Below are 10,000 nucleotides of genomic sequence, written 5' to 3'. Positions count from 1 at the left end.
TAACCTAACCTAATTTGTGCCGTAACCTAACCTAATTTGTGCCGTAACGTAACCCATGTTGTGCCGTAACGTAACCCATGTTGTGCCGTAACGTAACCCATGTTGTGCCGTAACGTAACCCATGTTGTGCCGTAACGTAACCCATGTTGTGCCGTAACGTAACCCATGTTGTGCCGTAACGTAACCCATGTTGTGCCGTAACCTAACCCATGTTGTGCCTTAACCTAACCCATGTTGTGCCTTAACCTAACCCATGTTGTGCCTTAACCTAACCCATGTTGTGCCTTAACCTAACCCATGTTGTGCCTTAACCTAACCCACGTTGTGCCTTAACCTAACCTACGTTGTGCGTTGTGCCTCTAACCTAACCCATGTTGTGCCTCTAACCCTAACCCCATGTTGTGCCTTAACCTAACCCATGTTGTGCCTTAACCTAACCCATGTTGTGCCTTAACCTAACCCATGTTGTGCCTTAACCTAACCCATGTTGTGCCTTAACCTAACCCATGGTTGTGCCTTAACCTAACCCATGTTGTGCCTTAACCTAACCCATGTTGTGCCTTAACCTAACCCATGTTGTGCCTTAACCTAACCCATGTTGTGCCTTAACCTAACCCATGTTGTGCCTTAACCTAACCCACTGTTGTGCCTTAACCTAACCCATCGTTGTGCCTTAACCTAACCCATGTTGTGCCTTAACCTAACCCATGTTGTGCCTTAACCTAACCCATGTTGTGCCTTAACCTAACCCACTGTTGTGCCTTAACCTAACCCATGTTGTGCCTTAACCTAACCCATGTTGTGCCTTAACCTAACCCACTGGTGTGCCTTAACCTAACCCATGGTGTGCCTTAACCTAACCCATGTTGTGCCTTAACCTAACCCATGTTGTGCCTTAACCTAACCCATGTTGTGCCTTAACCTAACCCATGTTGTGCCTTAACCTAACCCATGTTGTGCCTTAACCTAACCCATGTTGTGCCTTAACCTAACCCATGTTGTGCCTTAACCTAACCCATGTTGTGCCTTAACCTAACCCATGTTGTGCCTTAACCTAACCCATGTTGTGCCTTAACCTAACCCATGTTGTGCCTTAACCTAACCCATGTTGTGCCTTAACCTAACCCATGTTGTGCCTTAACCTAACCCATGTTGTGCCTTAACCTAACCCATGTTGTGCCTTAACCTAACCCATGTTGTGCCTTAACCTAACCCATGTTGTGCCTTAACCTAACCCATGTTGTGCCTTAACCTAACCCATGTTGTGCCTTAACCTAACCCATGTTGTGCCTTAACCTAACCCATGTTGTGCCTTAACCTAACCCATGTTGTGCCTTAACCTAACCCATGTTGTGCCTTAACCTAACCCATGTTGTGCCTTAACCTAACCCATGTTGTGCCTTAACCTAACCCATGTTGTGCCTTAACCTAACCCATGTTGTGCCTTAACCTAACCCATGTTGTGCCTTAACCTAACCCATGTTGTGCCTTAACCTAACCCATGTTGTGCCTTAACCTAACCCATGTTGTGCCTTAACCTAACCCATGTTGTGCCTTAACCTAACCCATGTTGTGCCTTAACCTAACCCATGTTGTGCCTTAACCTAACCCATGTTGTGCCTCTAACCTAACCCATGTTGTGCCTTAACCTAGCCCATGTTGTGCCTTAACCTAACCCATGTTGTGCCTTAACGTAACCCATGTTGTGCCTTAACCTAACCTATAATGTGCCTTAACCTAACCTAAAGTGCGCCGTAACCTAAACTATATTGCGCCTTAACCTGACGCACGTTGTCGCTGAACCTGCTCTGTAATTGTTATGCAACCCGTTAAAGTAGTGTAGTGTTGCCTAACCGCAACCCTCGCAATATAGTTCGCTACTACTCGCACTGCCCGGTCCCCTGTGTATCGCGTCATGTTAAACACCTTGCAGGTGTTGCTGACTTTCCACATGCTCCTGCTATACACTGTAGTGTGGATAGCAGCAGGACGTACATGCCCCCCCCCCCTTCCCCCCTGCCTTCGCAAGCTGGTCGGTGAGAAGTTTGCATGTTCAATGCCCTTCGCATGCCGACGTACTCAGCCTACGTTGTGGTACGGCCTGTCACCTGTCCGCCGATGTACGCAAAACCCACAAACTGTACTGCACATTGCTCCGTATGTACTGAATGATACATCGTGGCCCATGTGACCGTATGACGACAGCGCCTAGCAACGGCGGACCATACAGTCCAAATATTGTGCACGCAGCTACGTGTCGTCTCCCTATAAGAGCTGGATTGCAGTGTGGTACGCCATACAGACGTGTGGGAGGAACGGACGCCCTGGATGGCGATCAGCATGAGCAGTCTGTTGATGTAGTGGAGCGTGTATTCGGACGTAGTCGTCTCTTCTCACACACCGTGATAGCATGTTGCACCGCGTTCCACATCTGCGACATGCTGCAGAGGCGGGCTGACAGTCGTTCGCGCAATGGACACCGCATACGTACGGGGTCTACCTTCCACGTGTTCTCTAGGCGTGCACATGTTGTTGCGTCTATGTGGGCAGACGTAGTGTGTTGTGACACCTGACACAGGCATGCAATACTCGTTGCAAATGGCGATGGACGTGTACGTTTGCTGGTGACGTTACGCAAATGAACAACCGGTAACCCGTTGTGGTGCGGTTGTTCTCGCTAGAGGTGAATCAGTGTTGGCGACGATCGGTCGAGCTATTAACCGGTTGTTTCAGGGATACCCACCATGCCCACGAACGTGAAAGGGGACCCACCATGCCCACGAACGTGAAAGGGGATCTGGGTGTGAGGCGATACGCGGCGGTGGCTGGGTGGGACCGTCCCCGGCCGGTGAGGGGGGGGCCGCCCGGCGTGCTGGCAGCGCGGTGCGTGGGCGCACGCGCTACAGCCGGCTGGTGGGGGCGGCCGGTGGCAGGCGCGCCGGCCGACGGACGCGGCAGGCGGCGCAGCTGCGCGCCGGCGCCCCCTGCTCGCGGCGCCTTGCGGCCAAAGTAGGTCCTCGCGGGCCCGGTGCGAAGCGCGGTGGCCATCTGCAGTGTGCTGGTCCGATTGAGGACTTTGTGCGCTGAGGATGCGCCGCCGCCCGGCGCTCGGCGCCGCGACGCCGTCTGCTGCTCGGTCGCCCCAGCGGTTCTCGCAGGTGGTTTGTATCGCAGCTGTGCGGACGTGTTGGCGCGTGCGCTGTGCTGGGAGAGTTCGCTTCGGCACCCAAGTAGGGCTTTTGTCCTTCTGTGGCGCTGGCGTTGGAGCTGCCGGTCACCGTAGGTGGCGCGTGTTGTCTCCCGCCGGCAATGCCACGACAGCACGCTCCCGGGCCTCTGTCGGCAGCGGCAAGCTCAGTTGGGAGCACGGGTGGTCGCACCTAAAGCGTCTACTCGCCTAACTCCGGGCGATTGCGCCTCTCTCGAACCCGACCAAGTACTTAGGACGGCGCTGCGCGCCGCCGGGACCTGAGAGGGTTTCGAGGTGTGTTGTGCAGGGGAGCTCAGCCTCCTCCTGTTTGCAGAATAATTGAGCGGACGCTTGCGTGTTCGCGCGGGCCCCCGGGACACACTCCCGGGCGGCCGGCTGCTCAGCTCTAGTTGACGCAGCTCCCTGGTTGATCCTGCCAGTAGTCATATGCTTGTCTCAAAGATTAAGCCATGCATGTCTCAGTACAAGCCGCATTAAGGTGAAACCGCGAATGGCTCATTAAATCAGTTATGGTTCCTTAGATCGTACCCACGTTACTTGGATAACTGTGGTAATTCTAGAGCTAATACATGCAAACAGAGTCCCGACCAGAGATGGAAGGGACGCTTTTATTAGATCAAAACCAATCGGTCGGCTCGTCCGGTCCGTTTGCCTTGGTGACTCTGAATAACTTAGGGCTGATCGCACGGTCCTCGTACCGGCGACGCATCTTTCAAATGTCTGCCTTATCAACTGTCGATGGTAGGTTCTGCGCCTACCATGGTTGTAACGGGTAACGGGGAATCAGGGTTCGATTCCGGAGAGGGAGCCTGAGAAACGGCTACCACATCCAAGGAAGGCAGCAGGCGCGCAAATTACCCACTCCCGGCACGGGGAGGTAGTGACGAAAAATAACGATACGGGACTCATCCGAGGCCCCGTAATCGGAATGAGTACACTTTAAATCCTTTAACGAGTATCTATTGGAGGGCAAGTCTGGTGCCAGCAGCCGCGGTAATTCCAGCTCCAATAGCGTATATTAAAGTTGTTGCGGTTAAAAAGCTCGTAGTTGGATTTGTGTCCCACGCTGTTGGTTCACCGCCCGTCGGTGTTTAACTGGCATGTATCGTGGGACGTCCTGCCGGTGGGGCGAGCCGAAGGCGTGCGACCGCCTCGTGCGTGCTCGTGCGTCCCGAGGCGGACCCCGTTGAAATCCTACCAGGGTGCTCTTTATTGAGTGTCTCGGTGGGCCGGCACGTTTACTTTGAACAAATTAGAGTGCTTAAAGCAGGCAAGCCCGCCTGAATACTGTGTGCATGGAATAATGGAATAGGACCTCGGTTCTATTTTGTTGGTTTTCGGAACCCGAGGTAATGATTAATAGGGACAGGCGGGGGCATTCGTATTGCGACGTTAGAGGTGAAATTCTTGGATCGTCGCAAGACGAACAGAAGCGAAAGCATTTGCCAAGTATGTTTTCATTAATCAAGAACGAAAGTTAGAGGTTCGAAGGCGATCAGATACCGCCCTAGTTCTAACCATAAACGATGCCAGCCAGCGATCCGCCGCAGTTCCTCCGATGACTCGGCGGGCAGCCTCCGGGAAACCAAAGCTTTTGGGTTCCGGGGGAAGTATGGTTGCAAAGCTGAAACTTAAAGGAATTGACGGAAGGGCACCACCAGGAGTGGAGCCTGCGGCTTAATTTGACTCAACACGGGAAACCTCACCAGGCCCGGACACCGGAAGGATTGACAGATTGATAGCTCTTTCTTGATTCGGTGGGTGGTGGTGCATGGCCGTTCTTAGTTGGTGGAGCGATTTGTCTGGTTAATTCCGATAACGAACGAGACTCTAGCCTGCTAACTAGTCGCGTGACATCCTTCGTGCTGTCAGCGATTACTTTTCTTCTTAGAGGGACAGGCGGCTTCTAGCCGCACGAGATTGAGCAATAACAGGTCTGTGATGCCCTTAGATGTTCTGGGCCGCACGCGCGCTACACTGAAGGAATCAGCGTGTCTTCCTAGGCCGAAAGGTCGGGGTAACCCGCTGAACCTCCTTCGTGCTAGGGATTGGGGCTTGCAATTGTTCCCCATGAACGAGGAATTCCCAGTAAGCGCGAGTCATAAGCTCGCGTTGATTACGTCCCTGCCCTTTGTACACACCGCCCGTCGCTACTACCGATTGAATGATTTAGTGAGGTCTTCGGACTGGTACGCGGCATTGACTCTGTCGTTGCCGATGCTACCGGAAAGATGACCAAACTTGATCATTTAGAGGAAGTAAAAGTCGTAACAAGGTTTCCGTAGGTGAACCTGCGGAAGGATCATTACCGACTAGACTGCATGTCTTTCGATGTGCGTGTCGTGTCGCGCAACACGCTACCTGTACGGCTCGCAGTAGCTGTGCGCCGCGTGCGGAACCACGCGTTCGTCTCAAAACTAACGGCAATGTTGTGTGGTACGAGCGCTGAAGCGCTGGAGCGGCTGGCCTGCGGCACCTGGCGCCTGGCGCCGGTTTTGAATGACTTTCGCCCGAGTGCCTGTCCGCTCCGGTGTGGAGCCGTACGACGCCCATCGGCCGTGAGGCCGTTGGACACTGAACGCTGGAACAGGGGCCGCCACACGCCTCAGTCCCGCCTATGCAACTGTCTTGAAAGAGATAGTGGAAACTACGAAAAGATCACCCAGGACGGTGGATCACTCGGCTCGTGGGTCGATGAAGAACGCAGCAAATTGCGCGTCGACATGTGAACTGCAGGACACATGAACATCGACGTTTCGAACGCACATTGCGGTCCATGGATTCCGTTCCCGGGCCACGTCTGGCTGAGGGTCGGCTACGTATACTGAAGCGCGCGGCGTTTGCCCCGCTTCGCAGACCTGGGAGTGTCGTGGCCGCCTGTGGGGCCGGCCGCGTCTCCTTAAACGTGCGATGCGCGCCCGTCGCCTGGCGGTTCGCATACCGGTACTTACTCGGTAGCGTGCACAGCCGGCTGGCGGTGTGGCGTGCGACACCTCGTACAACGACCTCAGAGCAGGCGAGACTACCCGCTGAATTTAAGCATATTACTAAGCGGAGGAAAAGAAACTAACAAGGATTCCCCCAGTAGCGGCGAGCGAACAGGGAAGAGTCCAGCACCGAACCCCGCAGGCTGCCGCCTGTCGTGGCATGTGGTGTTTGGGAGGGTCCACTACCCCGACGCCTCGCGCCGAGCCCAAGTCCAACTTGAATGAGGCCACGGCCCGTAGAGGGTGCCAGGCCCGTAGCGGCCGGTGCGAGCGTCGGCGGGACCTCTCCTTCGAGTCGGGTTGCTTGAGAGTGCAGCTCCAAGTGGGTGGTAAACTCCATCTGAGACTAAATATGACCACGAGACCGATAGCGAACAAGTACCGTGAGGGAAAGTTGAAAAGAACTTAGAAGAGAGAGTTCAAAAGTACGTGAAACCGTTCTGGGGTAAACGTGAGAAGTCCGAAAGGTCGAACGGGTGAGATTCACGCCCATCCGGCCACTGGCCTCCGCCCTCGGCAGATGGGGCCGGCCGCCCGCGCGGAGCAATCCGCGGCGGGGTCGTGTCCGGTTGCCTTTCCACTCGCCGCGGGGTGGGGCCGTTCCGGTGTGCGGTGGGCCGCACTTCTCCCCTAGTAGGACGTCGCGACCCGCTGGGTGCCGGCCTACGGCCCGGGTGCGCAGCCTGTCCTTCCGCGGGCCTCGGTTCGCGTCTGTTGGGCAGAGCCCCGGTGTCCTGGCTGGCTGCCCGGCGGTATATCTGGAGGAGTCGATTCGCCCCTTTGGGCGCTCGGGCTCCCGGCAAGCGCGCGCGGTTCTTCCCGGATGACGGACCTACCTGGCCCGGCCCCGGACCCGCGCCGCTGTTGGCTCGGGATGCTCTCGGGCGGAATAATCGCTCCCGTCAGCGGCGCTTCAGCTTTGGACAATTTCACGACCCGTCTTGAAACACGGACCAAGGAGTCTAACATGTGCGCGAGTCATTGGGCTGTACGAAACCTAAAGGCGTAATGAAAGTGAAGGTCTCGCCTTGCGCGGGCCGAGGGAGGATGGGGCTTCCCCGCCCTTCACGGGGCGGCGGCCTCCGCACTCCCGGGGCGTCTCGTCCTCATTGCGAGGTGAGGCGCACCTAGAGCGTACACGTTGGGACCCGAAAGATGGTGAACTATGCCTGGCCAGGACGAAGTCAGGGGAAACCCTGATGGAGGTCCGTAGCGATTCTGACGTGCAAATCGATCGTCGGAGCTGGGTATAGGGGCGAAAGACTAATCGAACCATCTAGTAGCTGGTTCCCTCCGAAGTTTCCCTCAGGATAGCTGGTGCTCGTACGAGTCTCATCCGGTAAAGCGAATGATTAGAGGCCTTGGGGCCGAAACGACCTCAACCTATTCTCAAACTTTAAATGGGTGAGATCTCCGGCTTGCTTGATATGCTGAAGCCGCGAGCAAACGACTCGGATCGGAGTGCCAAGTGGGCCACTTTTGGTAAGCAGAACTGGCGCTGTGGGATGAACCAAACGCCGAGTTAAGGCGCCCGAATCGACGCTCATGGGAAACCATGAAAGGCGTTGGTTGCTTAAGACAGCAGGACGGTGGCCATGGAAGTCGGAATCCGCTAAGGAGTGTGTAACAACTCACCTGCCGAAGCAACTAGCCCTGAAAATGGATGGCGCTGAAGCGTCGTGCCTATACTCGGCCGTCAGTCTGGCAGTCATGGCCGGTCCTTGCGGCCGGCCGCGAAGCCCTGACGAGTAGGAGGGTCGCGGCGGTGGGCGCAGAAGGGTCTGGGCGTGAGCCTGCCTGGAGCCGCCGTCGGTGCAGATCTTGGTGGTAGTAGCAAATACTCCAGCGAGGCCCTGGAGGGCTGACGCGGAGAAGGGTTTCGTGTGAACAGCCGTTGCACACGAGTCAGTCGATCCTAAGCCCTAGGAGAAATCCGATGTTGATGGGGGCCGTCATAGCATGATGCACTTTGTGCTGGCCCCCGTTGGGCGAAAGGGAATCCGGTTCCTATTCCGGAACCCGGCAGCGGAACCGATACAAGTCGGGCCCCTCTTTTAGAGATGCTCGTCGGGGTAACCCAAAAGGACCCGGAGACGCCGTCGGGAGATCGGGGAAGAGTTTTCTTTTCTGCATGAGCGTTCGAGTTCCCTGGAATCCTCTAGCAGGGAGATAGGGTTTGGAACGCGAAGAGCACCGCAGTTGCGGCGGTGTCCCGATCTTCCCCTCGGACCTTGAAAATCCGGGAGAGGGCCACGTGGAGGTGTCGCGCCGGTTCGTACCCATATCCGCAGCAGGTCTCCAAGGTGAAGAGCCTCTAGTCGATAGAATAATGTAGGTAAGGGAAGTCGGCAAATTGGATCCGTAACTTCGGGATAAGGATTGGCTCTGAGGATCGGGGCGTGTCGGGCTTGGTCGGGAAGTGGGTCAGCGCTAACGTGCCGGGCCTGGGCGAGGTGAGTGCCGTAGGGGTGCCGGTAAGTGCGGGCGTTTAGCGCGGGCGTGGTCTGCTCTCGCCGTTGGTCGGCCTCGTGCTGGCCGGCGGTGCAGGATGCGCGCGCCTGCGCGGCGTTCGCGCCCCGGTGCTTCAACCTGCGTGCAGGATCCGAGCTCGGTCCCGTGCCTTGGCCTCCCACGGATCTTCCTTGCTGCGAGGCCGCGTCCGCCTTAGCGTGCTCCTCCGGGGGCGCGCGGGTGCGCGGATTCTCTTCGGCCGCCATTCAACGATCAACTCAGAACTGGCACGGACTGGGGGAATCCGACTGTCTAATTAAAACAAAGCATTGCGATGGCCCTAGCGGGTGTTGACGCAATGTGATTTCTGCCCAGTGCTCTGAATGTCAACGTGAAGAAATTCAAGCAAGCGCGGGTAAACGGCGGGAGTAACTATGACTCTCTTGACTCCCAAAGCCCACCTGATGCGTAATATATGGACCCTCTCGATTCACCCCTCAGCATCCTTGTGATGTCGGGTGGATGATGGTTCAATTAGCCTCTCGGTGGGAAATCCTAGCTCTGGCCTTCAAGTGGCGGGAGTCGTGAGGGTGCTGTGAAAGGTTTCACGTAGGTGTACCTTTCCAGTATCCCGACCGACAGAGCAGGGTGCTTTTCGGGCTTGGGGGTTACCTCCCCCCCTGCCTTTGTTACAGCTGGTGCAACTAATAGAAGCGAACGTGGTACCAGGCCTCCCGCTGGAGCGCCTGTGCCAGCTGATGAGCCAGCCAACCAGCCAACCGGTGCGGGTCGAGCGCTGCTCCCCGCCATCTGCCCTGACTGTATGCGGTCCTTCTCCACCAAGACCGGACTTGGTGTCCATCGGCGTCGCGCCCATCCGACTGCTGCTAATGCTGAGATCAAGACCGAGAGGAAGAAGGCCAGGTGGTCCCAGGAAGAGCTCCTGCGTCTGGCCCATGCAGAAGCGACTCTTGCCACCCAGGGTTGCAGATTTTTAAACCAGGAGCTTGCAAAGGCCTTCCCCGAGCGTACGCTGGAGTCAATTAAATGTCAGCGTAGAGCGCAGCCCTACAAAGACATGGTGGCGAAGTTTGTCACCGAGCTTGCTGGCATGGATCGCGGCCTTCGGGGTCCTCCTAGCGAGCCTGCAGTCAGTCATTCTTTGCCACAGTCTCCACCTTGTGGGGAAGATGTTGACCTAGCCATCTGGTCATTTGTAGCAGAACTCCCCCAATCAGACCGCCGATTCCGCTCGCTTGATGATCTCGTGGCTCTGGGTCCCACCACTAGCCGTGAAACAATCCAGGCTATGTTGCTGTCTGCTCTTGACGAAGTAGGCAGCAGGGAGCCA

The 10,000-nt window shown here is 56.3% G+C and overlaps 2 non-coding genes and 1 pseudogene across 2 annotated transcripts; all 3 read left to right on the top strand.

The window, feature by feature from the left end:
• Nucleotides 1-3,610: 3,610 nt before the first annotated feature.
• LOC126436525 (small subunit ribosomal RNA) lies at nucleotides 3,611-5,519 on the top strand. The gene has a single exon (XR_007580731.1). It is a non-coding gene; the product is annotated as a small subunit ribosomal RNA (ribosomal RNA).
• Nucleotides 5,520-5,870: 351 nt separating this feature from the next.
• On the top strand, nucleotides 5,871-6,025 carry LOC126436522 (5.8S ribosomal RNA). Its single transcript, XR_007580728.1, has one exon. It is a non-coding gene; the product is annotated as a 5.8S ribosomal RNA (ribosomal RNA).
• Nucleotides 6,026-6,213: 188 nt separating this feature from the next.
• Nucleotides 6,214-10,000, top strand: part of LOC126436521 (large subunit ribosomal RNA) — a 7,758-nt pseudogene continuing 3,971 nt past the window's right edge.

Source organism: Schistocerca serialis, unplaced genomic scaffold (genome assembly GCF_023864345.2).
Source record: "Schistocerca serialis cubense isolate TAMUIC-IGC-003099 unplaced genomic scaffold, iqSchSeri2.2 HiC_scaffold_1238, whole genome shotgun sequence".
NCBI classification, from domain to species: Eukaryota; Metazoa; Arthropoda; class Insecta; order Orthoptera; family Acrididae; genus Schistocerca; species Schistocerca serialis.
This window is presented reverse-complemented; position numbering and strand designations above follow the sequence as displayed.